This window comes from Anser cygnoides, chromosome 4, assembly GCF_040182565.1.
Source record: "Anser cygnoides isolate HZ-2024a breed goose chromosome 4, Taihu_goose_T2T_genome, whole genome shotgun sequence".
In the NCBI taxonomy this organism is placed as follows: domain Eukaryota; kingdom Metazoa; phylum Chordata; class Aves; order Anseriformes; family Anatidae; genus Anser; species Anser cygnoides.
Window position 1 is genome coordinate 43,486,322 of NC_089876.1, and position 19,370 is coordinate 43,505,691.

A 19,370-nucleotide genomic window follows, 5' to 3' on the forward strand; every position below is an offset into this window, starting at 1 on the left:
GGGGTTTGGTATTGTGAGAGTGCGGGGGGTTTTATGTTGATGGCTGTGGTGATAAAGTTGATGGCCCCAAGGATGGAGGAGATACCGGCTAAGTGGAGTGAGAAGATAGCCAGGTCTACTGAAGCTCCGGCGTGGGCAAGGTCACCTGCTAGGGGAGGGTAGACAGTTCAGCCTGTGCCGGCGCCAGCTTCTACAGTGGATGAGGCTAGTAGGAGGAGGAATGATGGGGGGAGGAGTCAAAAGCTTATGTTGTTTATTCGCGGGAATGCTATGTCGGGGGCACCGATTATGAGGGGGACTAATCAGTTGCCGAATCCTCCGATCATGATGGGTATGACTATAAAGAAGCTTATTACAAAGGCGTGAGCGGTAACGATTACATTGTAAATTTGGTCGTCGCCTAGGAGAGTTCCTGGTTGTCCTAGTTCTGCGCGGATTAATAGGCTGAGTGCGGTGCCGACTATTCCTGCTCATGCCCCGAAGATGAGGTACAGGGTGCCAATATCCTTATGGTTAGTGGAAAATAGTCATCGGTTGATGAAGGTGACGGGTAAGATGGCTGAGTGTTGAAGCGTTAGGCTGTAGTCCTTTTTACAGAGGTTTAATTCCTCTTCTTATCGGCTCTGTAGTGAAATTCATGTTGAGTTGCAAGCTCATCGATGCGCACTAGGGTGCGTCAGGGTCTTTGTAGGCAGAAGCCAATTGGTTTAGGCATTTAGCTGTTAACTAGAGTTTTGTGGGATCGAAGCCCATCTGTCTAGGGAGGCTTTAGCTTAATTAAAGCGTCTGACTTGCATTCAGAAGATACAGGTTAATATTCTGTAAGTCTTAATGTGCAGAAACTAAGAGGGTTTAACTCTTATTTAAGGCTTTGAAGGCCTTCGGTTTGGGGTGTTATCCTAAGTTTCTAGACAATGGCATGTATTATTGGGGACAGGGGAAGTAAGAGGATTGATAGTGAGGCAAGGACCGCAGTAGGTGTGCTTGGGGCTTTGCTAGTGTATCATTGTTTTATGTGGTTAGAGGAGTTGGGGGGAAGGGTAATTGTTGAGTGGTATGCGAGGCGTAGGTAGAAGAAGAGGCTGAGCAGTGATAGCATGGCAATTGCCATGGCTGCTGGTGTTATTTCCTGTTTAGTTAGTTCTTGGATGATAAGTCACTTTGGTATAAAGCCTGTTAATGGGGGGAGGCCTGCTAGGGATAAAAGTACTAGTATTAGGGTGGCGTTTAGCACTGGGGTTTTTGTTCATGAGGTTGTGATCATGGATAGGTTAAGGGCTTTGATTTTGTTAAGGGCTAGGAATACGGCTGATGTTATGATTGTGTATAGGTAGAAGGTAAGTAAGGCCAATTTGGGGCTGTAAACTAGGATGATGGCGATTCAGCCTAAGTGGGAGATGGACGAGAAGGCTAGGATTTTGCGTGTTTGTGTTTGGTTCAGTCCTATTCAGCCTCCTAGTGCTGTTGAGGCTAGGGCCATGGCGGTGAGTAGAGCTGGGTCGAGGGATTTGGATGTTAGTAGGAGCAGGGTTAGTGGGGGGAATTTTATGAGGGTCGAGAGTAGCAGGGCTGTTATTAGTGGCGATCCTTGTAGTACTTCTGGGAATCAGAAGTGAAATGGCACTAGGCCCAGTTTAATAGCGATTGCTGCTGTCAGTAGTAGACAGGAGGTTGGGTGGTTTATTTGTGTGATGTCTCATTGGCCGGTGACTCAGGCATTGGTTATGCTAGAGAATAGGACCAGGGCGGAAGCAGCTGCTTGGGTTAGGAAGTATTTCGTTGCGGCTTCTACTGCTCGTGGGTGGTGGGATTTGGCAATTAGGGGAATGATGGCTAGTGCGTTGATCTCCAGTCCTGTCCAGGCCAGAACTCAGTGGTTGCTGGAAATTGTGATTGTGGTGCCCAAGATGAGGCTGAAGGTTATGATTGGGGTCGCGTAAGGGTTCATTAGTAGAGGAGGGGGTTAAACCATCATTTTCGGGGTATGGGCCCGATAGCTTGATTAGCTGACTCTACTAGAAAATAATATAAGGGAAGTATGGAGAATTTTGATTTCTCTTGTGTGGGTTCAATTCCTACTTTTCTAAGGTCAACAGGAAATGAGAGGGCTGTTATACCTCTATGTTCACTTTATCATAGTGACCCTTTGTAGTTCAGGCACATTTCCTTATGTAAGGAGGTAGGCCTGCATAGCAGATAGGTATGCTGATGTGTCAGAGGCACAGAGCTAGTGTGAGGGGTAGGAAGTTTTTTCATAGTAGGTGCATTAGTTGGTCATATCGGAATCGTGGGTATGAAGCTCGGACCCATAAGAAACCAGAAGATAGTAGGAGGACTTTTGTGGCTAGGATGACGGGGAATAGTTCTGTGGGTGGCCCTAGGGCGCTTGGGTTTAGGAATATGATGGCTGTAAGTGTATTTATTAGCATAATGTTCGCATATTCAGCTAGGAAGAATAAGGCGAAGGGTCCTGCGGCGTATTCAACGTTAAACCCTGAGACTAGCTCAGATTCGCCCTCTGTGAGGTCAAAAGGAGCTCGGTTTGTCTCTGCTAGGGTGGATACGTATCATATTATTGCTAGGGGTCATGAGGAGAAAATGAAGTATAGAGGCTCCTGTGCGACGGCAAAGGAGCTGAGTGTGTAGCTTCCGCTTAGTATGATTATTGATAGCAGGATTATGGCCAGTGTCACTTCGTATGAAATGGTCTGTGCTACTGCCCGTAGGGCTCCGATTAGTGCGTATTTTGAGTTCGAGGCTCAGCCTGATCATAGGACTGAGTAGACGGCTAGGCTTGACATGGCTATTAGGAAGAGAACTCCGAGGTTTAGATCTGCTAGGGGAAATGGGAGTGGTAGTGGTGCTCAAGTGGTGAGGGCTAGGACAAGGGCTAGTATTGGTATCAGAATGAATAGAAGTGGGGAAGAGGTAGAGGGTCGGATGGGCTCTTTGGTAAATAGTTTCAGTCCGTCCGCAAATGGTTGAAGTAGGCCAAAAGGCCCGACAACGTTAGGGCCTTTGCGGGATTGTATGTAGCTTAGGATTTTCCGTTCTACTAGGGTTAGGAAGGCTACGGCAATCAGGATTGGGATGATGTATAGGAGGGATATAATGAGGCAGCTTAGTGTTGTTATTTGAATCATGGGTGAAGCTAGGGAGAGGATTTGAACCTCTGGGGAAAGGGCTTAAGCCTTCTGCACTTGCCGGGCTCTGCCACTCTAGCTGGTCCTTTTCTAGGATTGAAAGTGGTGGGGGAAGGCCCTCTTCACGGTTTAGTTGGTTTCACTGCTTAGAGGGGGGGGGGCGTGCTTGTGGTATTGGCCCCACTTTCCCGGTCCTTTCGTACTGGGGAGAGTGTGTCATAGATAGAAACCGACCTGGATTGCTCCGGTCTGAACTCAGATCACGTAGGACTGTTAATCGTTGAACAAACGAACCCTTAATAGCGGCTGCACCATTAGGATGTCCTGATCCAACATCGAGGTCGTAAACCCCCCTGTCGATATGGGCTCTTGAGGGGGATTGCGCTGTTATCCCTGGGGTAGCTTGGTCCATTAATCAATTATATTGGGTCTGGTCACTGTTAGCACTTTGAGGGGTAGCTCTAGGTAAAGAGGTATGGTCTTGTTTTTGGAGGATTTGTTCTCCTCCAAGGTCGCCCCAACCGAAAAATATCGACCAGGCTCTGCGATGGTAGTGGCCCCAGTGGGGTTGATTGAGGATTCGCGGTGGTCGTTGATTTTTAAGTTCCACAGGGTCTTCTCGTCTTATGTTCACATCCCCGCTTTTGCACGGGGAGATCAATTTCACTGATTATCTGTGAGAGACAGTTAAGACCTCGTTTAGCCATTCATACAAGTCTCGATTTATGGGACAATTGATTGCGCTACCTTTGCACGGTTAGGATACCGCGGCCGTTAAACCTAAGTCACCGGGCAGGCATCACCTTCAATACTTGTTTAATTTGCTGAAGGCTATGTTTTTGGTAAACAGTCGGGCCTTATTAATTTGCCGAGTTCCTTTTACAGATTTTAATCGCTCTTATAGGCGCTCCTGAGTCGGGTTAACAGGGTTAGTTAATACGTGGTCTTGTAGGGGTTTTTGTATCTGTCTAGGTCTGTTAATAATGTTTCTATGTAAGCTTGCGCCGTTAGAGGGGTGTGGCCCTGTACATGAGGGGCCTAGGATGATTCCTAGGATTGTTATGAGGATGGCAGCGGTTTTGGTGATAAGGGGTATGGTTATTGGGGGGGTTTTGGTTGGTGTGATGAAAGAGGTAATGATTATTCCTGCTGTAATGCTGCCTAGGGCGAGTCGGGTTAGGGGGGCGGTGATTAGTGGGTTGTTTTCGTTTATTGATACTATTGGGGGGATTCGGGTTTGTCCAGCTTGGACTAGGATGGTTATGCGGATGCTGTAGGTTGCGGTGAATGCTGTGGCTATAAGGGTTAGGAGTAGGGCTCAAGTATTTAGGTATGATGTGTTTAAGCTTTCGATGATGAGGTCTTTTGAGTAGAATCCGGCTAGGAATGGGGTTCCTATCAGCGCCAGGTTTCCGATGGTTAGGCAGGAAGTAGTGACTGGGAGTATTTTCTGTAGGCCTCCTATCTTTCGGATATCTTGTTCTCCGTTTAGGTTGTGGATGATAGACCCTGAGCATAGGAATAGTATGGCTTTAAAGAAGGCATGGGTTGAGATGTGTAGGAAGGCTAGTTGTGGGAGGTTTAGTCCGATAGTGACTATTATTAGTCCTAGTTGGCTGGATGTTGAGAAAGCAATGATTTTTTTGATGTCATTTTGGGTTAGGGCGCATGTGGCAGCGAATAGGGTTGATAGAGCACCTAGGCATAGGCAGGCAGTTAGGGCTGTCTGGTTGGTGGCTAGCAGGGGGTGCATGCGGATGAGCAGGAAGATTCCGGCTACTACTATGGTACTGGAGTGCAGTAGGGCTGATACTGGGGTGGGGCCTTCTATTGCTGCGGGCAGTCATGGGTGGAGTCCAAATTGGGCGGATTTTCCTGCGGCTGCGAGGATTAATCCTATGAGGGGGAGGATTGGGGTTTGGTGGGGGTGTACGGCTTGTTGGATCTCTCAGGTGTTGAATGTTGAAGCTAGTCATGCTATGCTCAGGATCAGTCCGATGTCTCCGATTCGGTTGTAGATTACGGCTCGTAGGGCGGCGGTGTTGGCATCTGCTCGGCCTTGTCATCAGCCGATGAGAAGGAAGGACATGATTCGTACTCCTTCCCAGCCTACGAATAGGAGGAATATGTTGTTTGCGGTTGTTAGGAGGAGTATGGCGACTAGGAATGTCAGTAGGTAGGTGAAAAATTTTGTTACGTATGGCTCTGAGGCCATGTATCATATGGCGAATTGTAGGATTGATCATGTTACAAATAGGGCGATTGGAAGAAATGTTATTGAGTATTGGTCTATTTTTAGGCTCAGGGGGATTTTAAAGTTTATAATGAATTTTCACTCCCAGTGGCAGGTGACAGATTCTACTCCCGAGTAGACGAATGCGGTTGTAGGGGCTAGGCTAATTAGGAATGCGGTTTTAACAGCGCGGGTGGTGGCTTGTGGGGTGTTTTTAAAGTTTTTAAATAGAAATGGCAGGATGATTGGGGTTAGGAGGATTGTCAGCATGAGTAGTGTGAGGGAGTTGATTAGTAGTGTGGGGTTCACTACTTTTACTTGGATTTGCACCAAGATGGGTGGTTCCTAAGACCAGTGGATTGCTGTTATCCTTTAAAAGTAAGGGGGCTGAGGTTTTAGGCTCAGATGTAAGAGTTAGCAGCTCTTGTTGGTTAAACCCTCCCCTCGGCAGGTAAGAAGGTTTGAACTTCTATTCTTAGAATCACAGTCTAATGTTTGGTTTAAACTATACTTACATGAGGGGATTCCGGAGATCAGTTCGGGTTTGAGGATTAGGAGGAATATTGGGATAATGTGGAGTGTTATGAGCAGGTGTTCTCGCGTGGTTGAGTTTTGCATAGATGTGATGTGGGAGGGGATTGAGCCTCGTTGGGTCATTAGTAGTATGAATAAGGTGTAGGAGGCGGTTAATAGGGTTGCGATTCCTGTTAGGATGATCGTGAAGGCAGATCAGTTGAATAAGGTGATTATAATGGTTAGCTCTGCTATGAGGTTTGTTGTTGGGGGTAAGGCTATGTTTGTTAGATTGGCCAGCAATCATCAGGTAGCTATGAGTGGTAGGAGAGGTTGTAGGCCTCGTGTGAGTAGTAGAATTCGGCTGTGCGTACGTTCATAGTTTGTGTTGGCTAGGCAGAATAGTATGGAGGAAGTTAGTCCATGGGAAATTATTAGGATCATTGCCCCTGAGAATGATCAGTGGGTTTGGATTATTCCTGCGGCGATAACTAGGCCTATGTGGCTAACGGATGAATAAGCGATTAGTGATTTTAGGTCTGTCTGTCGTAGGCAGATTGAGCTAGTCATTAGGGCGCCTCATAGGGCCAGGGTTAGGAAGGGGTAGTGCAGGAGGTTGGACAGTGGGCCCATAAATAGAGTGACTCGTATAATTCCGTATCCTCCTAGCTTTAGTAGTAGGGCGGCGAGGAGTATTGAGCCTGCGATGGGTGCTTCTACGTGGGCTTTTGGCAGTCAGAGGTGTAGGCCGTATAGTGGGGCTTTTACTATGAATGCTATGAGCAGTGCTAGACCTGATAGTATTCCTGTCCATGAGGTGGATAGGGTTGGGTGGGTTAGTTGTAGGGTTGGCAGGTGCAGGGTGCCAATTTTCACGTATAGGTGTATGATTGTGATTAGCAGGGGTAGAGAGCTTACTGGCGTGTAGAATAGCAGGTAGATGCCAGCGCTTAGGCGTTCTGGTTGGTTCCCCCATCGGGTGATTAAGATTAGGGTGGGAATGAGGGTTGCTTCAAATGAGATGTAAAATAGTGCTAGTTCTGTGGTGGAAAAGGCTAGTAGGATGAATGGCTGGACTGCGACTAAGGTTGAGATAAAGATTCGTTTGCGTTGTAGGGGTTCTTGTTGCAGGTGGTTTTGGCTTGCTATGATTATGAGTGGGAGTAGTCAGCAGGATAGTACTAGGAGGGGGGATGAGATTTGGTCAATTCCTGTTCAGTTGGATAAAAATTTGTAGGGGTAGTAGGTTGGGATTAATCACTGTAGGCTTAGGGCAGCGATTAGGAGGCTGTATAAGGTGGTGTTAGTCCATAGAAATTTTGGTGGAGACAGCAGGGCTGTTGGAAGAAGTATGATTGTGGGTAGGATGATTTTTAGCATTGCAGGAGGTTTAGGTTGTGTAGATGGTCGGAGCCATGTGTGCGGGTGGAGGCTACTAGGATGGCCAGGCCTGTGCCCGCCTCACACGCTGAGAAGGTTAGCATGAGAATTGGTACCATGGTGAATGAGGAGACTTGGTTTTCGATGGATCATATTGATAGGCCTACGAATATCGATAATATTATGCTTTCAAGGCATAGTAGGGCGGATACTAGGTGGGTTCGGTGGAAGGCTAGTCCTAGTCCGCTGAAAATGAAGGCTGAGTAGAAGCTTAAATGTAGGGGCGACATAAGAAAGTTACAGGGTTGGCTGTAATCTGCTGGGTCGAAACCAGCTATCTTTTTGGTTAGACTAACTTTCTGTTATTCTGCTCATTCTAGGCCCCCTTGAATTCACTCGTAGGCCAGTCCGAGTGTTAGGAGAAGGAGGATCACTACAGTTCAGGTGAGGGTCATTAGGGGGGATTGGAGTTGGACGGCTCATGGCAGGGGGAGTAGGAGGGCGATTTCTAGGTCGAATAGGACGAACAGGATGGCTACTGAGGAAGAATCGGACTGAGAATGGTAATCGAGCAGATCCAAGTGGGTCGAATCCACATTCGTACGGTGAGAGTTTCTCTGAGTCGGGGTTTATTTGGGCGAGTCAGAAGTTTAATGCGGTTAGGGCGGCGCTTAGGATTGATGATAGGGCGAATATGAACATGAGTGCGTTCATTGCTCTCCTCTGGGTTTATACCAGATTCTAGAGATTGGAAGTCAATTGTAATTAATATACTAGAAGAGCAAGATCCTCATCAGTAGATGGTTATGTAGAGGAATAGTCAGATGATGTCTACGAAGTGTCAGTATCAGGCTGCTGCCTCGAATCCGAAGTGGTGGTCTGATGTAAAGTGGAACTTGATCAGTCGGAAGAGGCAGACGGTCAGGAAGGAGGATCCGATGATTACGTGGAGTCCGTGGAATCCAGTGGCAACGAAGAAGGTAGATCCGTAGACGCTATCGGCGATTGAGAATGGGGCTTCGTGGTATTCTATTGCTGGTAGGGCTGTGAAGTAGAATCCCAGGAGGATCGTTAGGGTTAGGGCGTGGATGGCGTGTTTTCGGTTTCCTTCTGTGATGCTGTGATGGGCTCACGTTACGGTAACGCCTGAGGCTAGTAGGATGGCTGTGTTTAGTAGGGGGACTTCTATCGGGTTGAGTGGTTTAATTCCTGTTGGGGGTCATTGGCCTCCTAGTTCTGGGGTTGGGGCCAGGCTCGAGTGGAAGAACGCTCAGAAGAACCCTAAGAAGAAGAATGCTTCGGATGTGATGAAAAGGATTATGCCGTATCGTAGGCCTTTTTGGACTGTGGGAGTGTGATGGCCTTGGAAGGTGCTTTCTCGTACAATGTCTCGTCATCATTGGAGTATTACTAGGAGTATTGAGATGAGGCCTAGGGTTAGTAGTATGGATGAGTTGTAGTGGAATCACATGATTAATCCTGAGGTTGTGAGTAGGGCGGCGGCTGCCCCGAAGATTGGTCAAGGGCTTGGGTCAACTATGTGGTATGAGTGTGCTTGGTGTGCCATTAGATGTTTTCTTGTAAGTATAGGCTTAGAAGGAGCACGAAGACGTAGGCCTGGATTATGGCTACTGCTACTTCTAGGATGGTTAGGAGTAGTAGGATGATTATTGTTAGGATGGATACTGCAGGAAGGGTGGGTATTAATGCAATGGAGGCTGTAGAGATGAGTTGGATGAGTAAGTGTCCTGCTGTAATGTTGGCTGTAAGGCGGACTCCGAGGGCTAGGGGGTGGATTAGTAGGCTAGTTGTTTCGATCAGGATTAGTGCGGGGATTAGGGGTGTAGGGGTACCTTCGGGTAATAGGTGGGCTAAAGAGGCTGATGGTTGGTTTCGTAGGCCTGTTAGTAGTGTGGCGAGCCATAGTGGGAAGGCTAGGGCTATGTTCATAGATAGTTGGGTGGTTGGGGTGAATGTATATGGAAGGAGGCCTAGAAGGTTGATTGTAAGAAGTATGATTATTAGGGATGTAAATATTATGGCTCATTTGTGGCCATTTTTGTTGAGTGGGACTATTAGTTGTTTTGTGATTAGGTGAAGGAGTCATGTTTGGATAGTAGAAAGGCGGTTGTTGATTCATCGGTTGTTTGGGGACGGGAATAGTAGGGCTGGGAAGAGTAGGGATAGTAGGATTAAGGGGATGCCGAATAGATTGGGGCTGGAAAATTGGTCAAAGAAGCTTAGGTTCATGGTCAGGATCATGGTGTGGGTTTGGTAGTGAGGGAGGTCTTATTTGATGGGGGGTTGGTTGTGGTGAAGGCTAGTAGTTTTGGTTGGATGAGGAGTGCTAGGGTTAATCAGGTTATAATTATGATTGAAAATCATGGTGCGGGGTTAAGCTGTGGCATATCATTAAGGAGGGGGAAGTCCCTCTTTGGCTAGCTTAAAAGGCTAGTGCTGTTGCATAGCTTCTTAATGATTAGGATGATGATAGAAGGGACGATCAGGCCTCGAAATGTGGGAGTGGGGTTGATTCTACTACAATGGGTATGTAGCTGTGATTAGCCCCGCAAATTTCTGAGCATTGTCCGTAAAAAATCCCAGGCCGGGTGGTAATGAATGAAGTTTGGTTTAGTCGGCCTGGGATTGCGTCTGTTTTAACTCCGAGCGTTGGGACTGCTCAGGAGTGGAGTACGTCTCCTGCAGTAATGATTACGCGGATGGGGGATTCTATTGGGATAACTACGCGGTGGTCAACTTCTAGCAGTCGGAAGTGGCCGTTGGGTAAGTCTGGGGTGGGCACTATGTAGGAGTCGAATGATAGGTCTTTGAAGTCTGTGTATTCGTAGCTTCAGTATCATTGGTGGCCGATGGCTTTTAGGGTGAGGTCTGGTTCATCGATTTCGTCCATTATGTAGAGGATTTGTAGGGATGGGAGGGCGAGGAGTACCAGGACGATAGCAGGTAGGATTGTCCAGATCAGCTCTACTTCTTGGGCGTCTACAGCATTGGACGAGAGTTTTTCTGTTAGTATGTGGGCTAAAAGGTAGAGAACTAGGCTGCAGATAGCTAGGGCAACGATTAGGGCGTGGTCGTGGAATTCAACGAGTTCTTCTATGATGGGTGATGAGGCGTCTTGGAATCCTAGTTGGGAGTGGTTGGCCACATGAGATGTACAGGATTTTTACCTGTGATTTAGTCTTGACAAGGCTATGTAATTGGTTTACTAACGTCTCATAAGAAAGAAGCATGAGCGGTGAATGCAGTTGGCTTGAAACCAGCATGTGAGGGTTCGATTCCTTCCTTTCTTGTACTTGGACGAAGGCCGGTTCCTCGAAAGTATGGTATGGGGGAGGGCAGCCGTGGATTCATTCAACGTTTGTGGTAGTTAGTTCTGGTTGTAGGACTTTTCGTTTGGCCGAAAAGGCTTCTCAGATGATGAATATTAGTATGATTACGGCTACTATTGAGATTAGGGAGCCGATGGAGGAAATGGTGTTTCATAGTGTGTAGGCGTCGGGATAGTCCGAGTATCGTCGGGGTATTCCTGCTAGGCCTAGGAAGTGCTGGGGGAAGAACGTTAGGTTTACTCCTGTAAATATTACCCCGAAGTGGGCTTTTGCTCATGTTTGGTGTAGGGTAAACCCAGTGAGTAGTGGGAATCAGTGAGTAAATCCTGCTAGAATGGCAAAGACGGCGCCTATGGATAGGACGTAGTGGAAGTGGGCAACTACGTAGTACGTGTCGTGCAGGGCGATGTCTAGGGAAGAGTTTGCAAGAACGATTCCTGTTAATCCTCCGATGGTAAATAGGAAGATAAATCCTAGAGCTCATAGTATTGGGGGGGGTCTCATTTGATTGTTCCTCCGTGCAGGGTGGCTAGTCAGCTAAATACTTTGATTCCGGTAGGGATGGCAATGATTATAGTGGCTGATGTAAAGTAGGCTCGGGTATCAACGTCTATTCCTACTGTAAACATGTGGTGAGCTCAGACGATGAATCCTAGGAAGCCGATGGATAGTATGGCTCAGACTATTCCCATGTAGCCGAAGGGCTCCTTTTTGCCTGAGTAGTATGTGACTACGTGTGAGATGATTCCGAACCCCGGTAGGATCAGAATATAGACTTCTGGGTGTCCGAAGAATCAGAATAGGTGTTGGTACAGGATTGGGTCTCCTCCTCCAGCGGGGTCGAAGAATGTGGTGTTTAGGTTTCGATCAGTTAGTAATATTGTAATACCGGCGGCGAGTACGGGGAGTGATAGAAGGAGTAGGATGGCGGTAATTAGTACGGATCAGACAAATAGTGGGGTTTGGTATTGTGAGAGTGCGGGGGGTTTTATGTTGATGGCTGTGGTGATAAAGTTGATGGCCCCAAGGATGGAGGAGATACCGGCTAAGTGGAGTGAGAAGATAGCCAGGTCTACTGAAGCTCCGGCGTGGGCAAGGTCACCTGCTAGGGGAGGGTAGACAGTTCAGCCTGTGCCGGCGCCAGCTTCTACAGTGGATGAGGCTAGTAGGAGGAGGAATGATGGGGGGAGGAGTCAAAAGCTTATGTTGTTTATTCGCGGGAATGCTATGTCGGGGGCACCGATTATGAGGGGGACTAATCAGTTGCCGAATCCTCCGATCATGATGGGTATGACTATAAAGAAGCTTATTACAAAGGCGTGAGCGGTAACGATTACATTGTAAATTTGGTCGTCGCCTAGGAGAGTTCCTGGTTGTCCTAGTTCTGCGCGGATTAATAGGCTGAGTGCGGTGCCGACTATTCCTGCTCATGCCCCGAAGATGAGGTACAGGGTGCCAATATCCTTATGGTTAGTGGAAAATAGTCATCGGTTGATGAAGGTGACGGGTAAGATGGCTGAGTGTTGAAGCGTTAGGCTGTAGTCCTTTTTACAGAGGTTTAATTCCTCTTCTTATCGGCTCTGTAGTGAAATTCATGTTGAGTTGCAAGCTCATCGATGCGCACTAGGGTGCGTCAGGGTCTTTGTAGGCAGAAGCCAATTGGTTTAGGCATTTAGCTGTTAACTAGAGTTTTGTGGGATCGAAGCCCATCTGTCTAGGGAGGCTTTAGCTTAATTAAAGCGTCTGACTTGCATTCAGAAGATACAGGTTAATATTCTGTAAGTCTTAATGTGCAGAAACTAAGAGGGTTTAACTCTTATTTAAGGCTTTGAAGGCCTTCGGTTTGGGGTGTTATCCTAAGTTTCTAGACAATGGCATGTATTATTGGGGACAGGGGAAGTAAGAGGATTGATAGTGAGGCAAGGACCGCAGTAGGTGTGCTTGGGGCTTTGCTAGTGTATCATTGTTTTATGTGGTTAGAGGAGTTGGGGGGAAGGGTAATTGTTGAGTGGTATGCGAGGCGTAGGTAGAAGAAGAGGCTGAGCAGTGATAGCATGGCAATTGCCATGGCTGCTGGTGTTATTTCCTGTTTAGTTAGTTCTTGGATGATAAGTCACTTTGGTATAAAGCCTGTTAATGGGGGGAGGCCTGCTAGGGATAAAAGTACTAGTATTAGGGTGGCGTTTAGCACTGGGGTTTTTGTTCATGAGGTTGTGATCATGGATAGGTTAAGGGCTTTGATTTTGTTAAGGGCTAGGAATACGGCTGATGTTATGATTGTGTATAGGTAGAAGGTAAGTAAGGCCAATTTGGGGCTGTAAACTAGGATGATGGCGATTCAGCCTAAGTGGGAGATGGACGAGAAGGCTAGGATTTTGCGTGTTTGTGTTTGGTTCAGTCCTATTCAGCCTCCTAGTGCTGTTGAGGCTAGGGCCATGGCGGTGAGTAGAGCTGGGTCGAGGGATTTGGATGTTAGTAGGAGCAGGGTTAGTGGGGGGAATTTTATGAGGGTCGAGAGTAGCAGGGCTGTTATTAGTGGCGATCCTTGTAGTACTTCTGGGAATCAGAAGTGAAATGGCACTAGGCCCAGTTTAATAGCGATTGCTGCTGTCAGTAGTAGACAGGAGGTTGGGTGGTTTATTTGTGTGATGTCTCATTGGCCGGTGACTCAGGCATTGGTTATGCTAGAGAATAGGACCAGGGCGGAAGCAGCTGCTTGGGTTAGGAAGTATTTCGTTGCGGCTTCTACTGCTCGTGGGTGGTGGGATTTGGCAATTAGGGGAATGATGGCTAGTGCGTTGATCTCCAGTCCTGTCCAGGCCAGAACTCAGTGGTTGCTGGAAATTGTGATTGTGGTGCCCAAGATGAGGCTGAAGGTTATGATTGGGGTCGCGTAAGGGTTCATTAGTAGAGGAGGGGGTTAAACCATCATTTTCGGGGTATGGGCCCGATAGCTTGATTAGCTGACTCTACTAGAAAATAATATAAGGGAAGTATGGAGAATTTTGATTTCTCTTGTGTGGGTTCAATTCCTACTTTTCTAAGGTCAACAGGAAATGAGAGGGCTGTTATACCTCTATGTTCACTTTATCATAGTGACCCTTTGTAGTTCAGGCACATTTCCTTATGTAAGGAGGTAGGCCTGCATAGCAGATAGGTATGCTGATGTGTCAGAGGCACAGAGCTAGTGTGAGGGGTAGGAAGTTTTTTCATAGTAGGTGCATTAGTTGGTCATATCGGAATCGTGGGTATGAAGCTCGGACCCATAAGAAACCAGAAGATAGTAGGAGGACTTTTGTGGCTAGGATGACGGGGAATAGTTCTGTGGGTGGCCCTAGGGCGCTTGGGTTTAGGAATATGATGGCTGTAAGTGTATTTATTAGCATAATGTTCGCATATTCAGCTAGGAAGAATAAGGCGAAGGGTCCTGCGGCGTATTCAACGTTAAACCCTGAGACTAGCTCAGATTCACCCTCTGTGAGGTCAAAAGGAGCTCGGTTTGTCTCTGCTAGGGTGGATACGTATCATATTATTGCTAGGGGTCATGAGGAGAAAATGAAGTATAGAGGCTCCTGTGCGACGGCAAAGGAGCTGAGTGTGTAGCTTCCGCTTAGTATGATTATTGATAGCAGGATTATGGCCAGTGTCACTTCGTATGAAATGGTCTGTGCTACTGCCCGTAGGGCTCCGATTAGTGCGTATTTTGAGTTCGAGGCTCAGCCTGATCATAGGACTGAGTAGACGGCTAGGCTTGACATGGCTATTAGGAAGAGAACTCCGAGGTTTAGATCTGCTAGGGGAAATGGGAGTGGTAGTGGTGCTCAAGTGGTGAGGGCTAGGACAAGGGCTAGTATTGGTATCAGAATGAATAGAAGTGGGGAAGAGGTAGAGGGTCGGATGGGCTCTTTGGTAAATAGTTTCAGTCCGTCCGCAAATGGTTGAAGTAGGCCAAAAGGCCCGACAACGTTAGGGCCTTTGCGGGATTGTATGTAGCTTAGGATTTTCCGTTCTACTAGGGTTAGGAAGGCTACGGCAATCAGGATTGGGATGATGTATAGGAGGGATATAATGAGGCAGCTTAGTGTTGTTATTTGAATCATGGGTGAAGCTAGGGAGAGGATTTGAACCTCTGGGGAAAGGGCTTAAGCCTTCTGCACTTGCCGGGCTCTGCCACTCTAGCTGGTCCTTTTCTAGGATTGAAAGTGGTGGGGGAAGGCCCTCTTCACGGTTTAGTTGGTTTCACTGCTTAGAGGGGGGGGGGCGTGCTTGTGGTATTGGCCCCACTTTCCCGGTCCTTTCGTACTGGGGAGAGTGTGTCATAGATAGAAACCGACCTGGATTGCTCCGGTCTGAACTCAGATCACGTAGGACTGTTAATCGTTGAACAAACGAACCCTTAATAGCGGCTGCACCATTAGGATGTCCTGATCCAACATCGAGGTCGTAAACCCCCCTGTCGATATGGGCTCTTGAGGGGGATTGCGCTGTTATCCCTGGGGTAGCTTGGTCCATTAATCAATTATATTGGGTCTGGTCACTGTTAGCACTTTGAGGGGTAGCTCTAGGTAAAGAGGTATGGTCTTGTTTTTGGAGGATTTGTTCTCCTCCAAGGTCGCCCCAACCGAAAAATATCGACCAGGCTCTGCGATGGTAGTGGCCCCAGTGGGGTTGATTGAGGATTCGCGGTGGTCGTTGATTTTTAAGTTCCACAGGGTCTTCTCGTCTTATGTTCACATCCCCGCTTTTGCACGGGGAGATCAATTTCACTGATTATCTGTGAGAGACAGATAAGACCTCGTTTAGCCATTCATACAAGTCTCGATTTATGGGACAATTGATTGCGCTATCTTTGCACGGTTAGGATACCGCGGCCGTTAAACCTAAGTCACCGGGCAGGCATCACCTTCAATACTTGTTTAATTTGCTGAAGGCTATGTTTTTGGTAAACAGTCGGGCCTTATTAATTTGCCGAGTTCCTTTCACAGATTTTAATCGCTCTTATAGGCGCTCCTGAGTCGGGTTAACAGGGTTAGTTAATACGTGGTCTTGTAGGGGTTTTTGTATCTGTCTAGGTCTGTTAATAATGTTTCTATGTAAGCTTGCGCCGTTAGAGGGGTGTGGCCCTGTACATGAGGGGCCTAGGATGATTCCTAGGATTGTTATGAGGATGGCAGCGGTTTTGGTGATAAGGGGTATGGTTATTGGGGGGGTTTTGGTTGGTGTGATGGAAGAGGTAATGATTATTCCTGCTGTAATGCTGCCTAGGGCGAGTCGGGTTAGGGGGGCGGTGATTAGTGGGTTGTTTTCGTTTATTGATACTATTGGGGGGATTCGGGTTTGTCCAGCTTGGACTAGGATGGTTATGCGGATGCTGTAGGTTGCGGTGAATGCTGTGGCTATAAGGGTTAGGAGTAGGGCTCAAGTATTTAGGTATGATGTGTTTAAGCTTTCGATGATGAGGTCTTTTGAGTAGAATCCGGCTAGGAATGGGGTTCCTATCAGCGCCAGGTTTCCGATGGTTAGGCAGGAAGTAGTGACTGGGAGTATTTTCTGTAGGCCTCCTATCTTTCGGATATCTTGTTCTCCGTTTAGGTTGTGGATGATAGACCCTGAGCATAGGAATAGTATGGCTTTAAAGAAGGCATGGGTTGAGATGTGTAGGAAGGCTAGTTGTGGGAGGTTTAGTCCGATAGTGACTATTATTAGTCCTAGTTGGCTGGATGTTGAGAAAGCAATGATTTTTTTGATGTCATTTTGGGTTAGGGCGCATGTGGCAGCGAATAGGGTTGATAGAGCACCTAGGCATAGGCAGGCAGTTAGGGCTGTCTGGTTGGTGGCTAGCAGGGGGTGCATGCGGATGAGCAGGAAGATTCCGGCTACTACTATGGTACTGGAGTGCAGTAGGGCTGATACTGGGGTGGGGCCTTCTATTGCTGCGGGCAGTCATGGGTGGAGTCCAAATTGGGCGGATTTTCCTGCGGCTGCGAGGATTAATCCTATGAGGGGGAGGATTGGGGTTTGGTGGGGGTGTACGGCTTGTTGGATCTCTCAGGTGTTGAATGTTGAAGCTAGTCATGCTATGCTCAGGATCAGTCCGATGTCTCCGATTCGGTTGTAGATTACGGCTCGTAGGGCGGCGGTGTTGGCATCTGCTCGGCCTTGTCATCAGCCGATGAGAAGGAAGGACATGATTCGTACTCCTTCCCAGCCTACGAATAGGAGGAATATGTTGTTTGCGGTTGTTAGGAGGAGTATGGCGACTAGGAATGTCAGTAGGTAGGTGAAAAATTTTGTTACGTATGGCTCTGAGGCCATGTATCATATGGCGAATTGTAGGATTGATCATGTTACAAATAGGGCGATTGGAAGAAATGTTATTGAGTATTGGTCTATTTTTAGGCTCAGGGGGATTTTAAAGTTTATAATGAATTTTCACTCCCAGTGGCAGGTGACAGATTCTACTCCCGAGTAGATGAATGCGGTTGTAGGGGCTAGGCTAATTAGGAATGCGGTTTTAACAGCGCGGGTGGTGGCTTGTGGGGTGTTTTTAAAGTTTTTAAATAGAAATGGCAGGATGATTGGGGTTAGGAGGATTGTCAGCGTGAGTAGTGTGAGGGAGTTGATTAGTAGTGTGGGGTTCACTCCTTTTACTTGGATTTGCACCAAGATGGGTGGTTCCTAAGACCAGTGGATTGCTGTTATCCTTTAAAAGTAAGGGGGCTGAGGTTTTAGGCTCAGATGTAAGAGTTAGCAGCTCTTGTTGGTTAAACCCTCCCCTCGGCAGGTAAGAAGGTTTGAACTTCTATTCTTAGAATCACAGTCTAATGTTTGGTTTAAACTATACTTGCATGAGGGGATTCCGGAGATCAGTTCGGGTTTGAGGATTAGGAGGAATATTGGGATAATGTGGAGTGTTATGAGCAGGTGTTCTCGCGTGGTTGAGTTTTGCATAGATGTGATGTGGGAGGGGATTGAGCCTCGTTGGGTCATTAGTAGTATGAATAAGGTGTAGGAGGCGGTTAGTAGGGTTGCGATTCCTGTTAGGATGATCGTGAAGGCAGATCAGTTGAATAAGGTGATTATAATGGTTAGCTCTGCTATGAGGTTTGTTGTTGGGGGTAAGGCTATGTTTGTTAGATTGGCCAGCAATCATCAGGTAGCTATGAGTGGTAGGAGAGGTTGTAGGCCTCGTGTGAGTAGTAGAATTCGGCTGTGCGTACGTTCATAGTTTGTGTTGGCTAGGCAGAATAGTATGGAGGAAGTTAGTCCATGGGAAATTATTAGGATCATTGCCCCTGAGAATGATCAGTGGGTTTGGATTATTCCTGCGGCGATAACTAGGCCTATGTGGCTAACGGATGAATAAGCGATTAGTGATTTTAGGTCTGTCTGTCGTAGGCAGATTGAGCTAGTCATTAGGGCGCCTCATAGGGCCAGGGTTAGGAAGGGGTAGTGCAGGAGGTTGGACAGTGGGCCCATAAATAGAGTGACTCGTATAATTCCGTATCCTCCTAGCTTTAGTAGTAGGGCGGCGAGGAGTATTGAGCCTGCGATGGGTGCTTCTACGTGGGCTTTTGGCAGTCAGAGGTGTAGGCCGTATAGTGGGGCTTTTATTATGAATGCTATGAGCAGTGCTAGACCTGATAGTATTCCTGTCCATGAGGTGGATAGGGTTGGGTGGGTTAGTTGTAGGGTTGGCAGGTGCAGGGTGCCAATTTTCACGTATAGGTGTATGATTGTGATTAGCAGGGGTAGAGAGCTTACTGGCGTGTAGAATAGCAGGTAGATGCCAGCGCTTAGGCGTTCTGGTTGGTTCCCCCATCGGGTGATTAAGATTAGGGTGGGAATGAGGGTTGCTTCAAATGAGATGTAAAATAGTGCTAGTTCTGTGGTGGAAAAGGCTAGTAGGATGAATGGCTGGACTGCGACTAAGGTTGAGATAAAGATTCGTTTGCGCTGTAGGGGTTCTTGTTGCAGGTGGTTTTGGCTTGCTATGATTATGAGTGGGAGTAGTCAGCAGGATAGTACTAGGAGGGGGGATGAGATTTGGTCAATTCCTGTTCAGTTGGATAAAAATTTGTAGGGGTAGTAGGTTGGGATTAATCACTGTAGGCTTAGGGCAGCGATTAGGAGGCTGTATAAGGTGGTGTTAGTCCATAGAAATTTTGGTGGAGACAGCAGGGCTGTTGGAAGAAGTATGATTGTGGGTAGGATGATTTTTAGCATTGCAGGAGGTTTAGGTTGTGTAGATGGTCGGAGCCATGTGTGCGGGTGGAGGCTACTAGGATGGCCAGGCCTGTGCCCGCCTCACACGCTGAGAAGGTTAGCATGAGAATTGGTACCATGGTGAATGAGGAGACTTGGTTTTCGATGGATCATATTGATAGGCCTACGAATATCGATAATATTATGCTTTCAAGGCATAGTAGGGCGGATACTAGGTGGGTTCGGTGGAAGGCTAGTCCTAGTCCGCTGAAAATGAAGGCTGAGTAGAAGCTTAAATGTAGGGGCGACATAAGAAAGTTACAGGGTTGGCTGTAATCTGCTGGGTCGAAACCAGCTATCTTTTTGGTTAGACTAACTTTCTGTTATTCTGCTCATTCTAGGCCCCCTTGAATTCACTCGTAGGCCAGTCCGAGTGTTAGGAGAAGGAGGATCACTACAGTTCAGGTGAGGGTCATTAGGGGGGATTGGAGTTGGACGGCTCATGGCAGGGGGAGTAGGAGGGCGATTTCTAGGTCGAATAGGACG

The 19,370-nt window shown here is 47.4% G+C and overlaps 1 long non-coding RNA gene across 1 annotated transcript in view; it reads left to right on the plus strand.

Annotated features, from left to right (window-relative positions):
• The window catches only part of LOC136790713 (uncharacterized), a 382,907-nt gene that overhangs the window by 21,959 nt on the left and 341,578 nt on the right, over positions 1–19,370 (plus strand). The window lies entirely within an intron of this gene.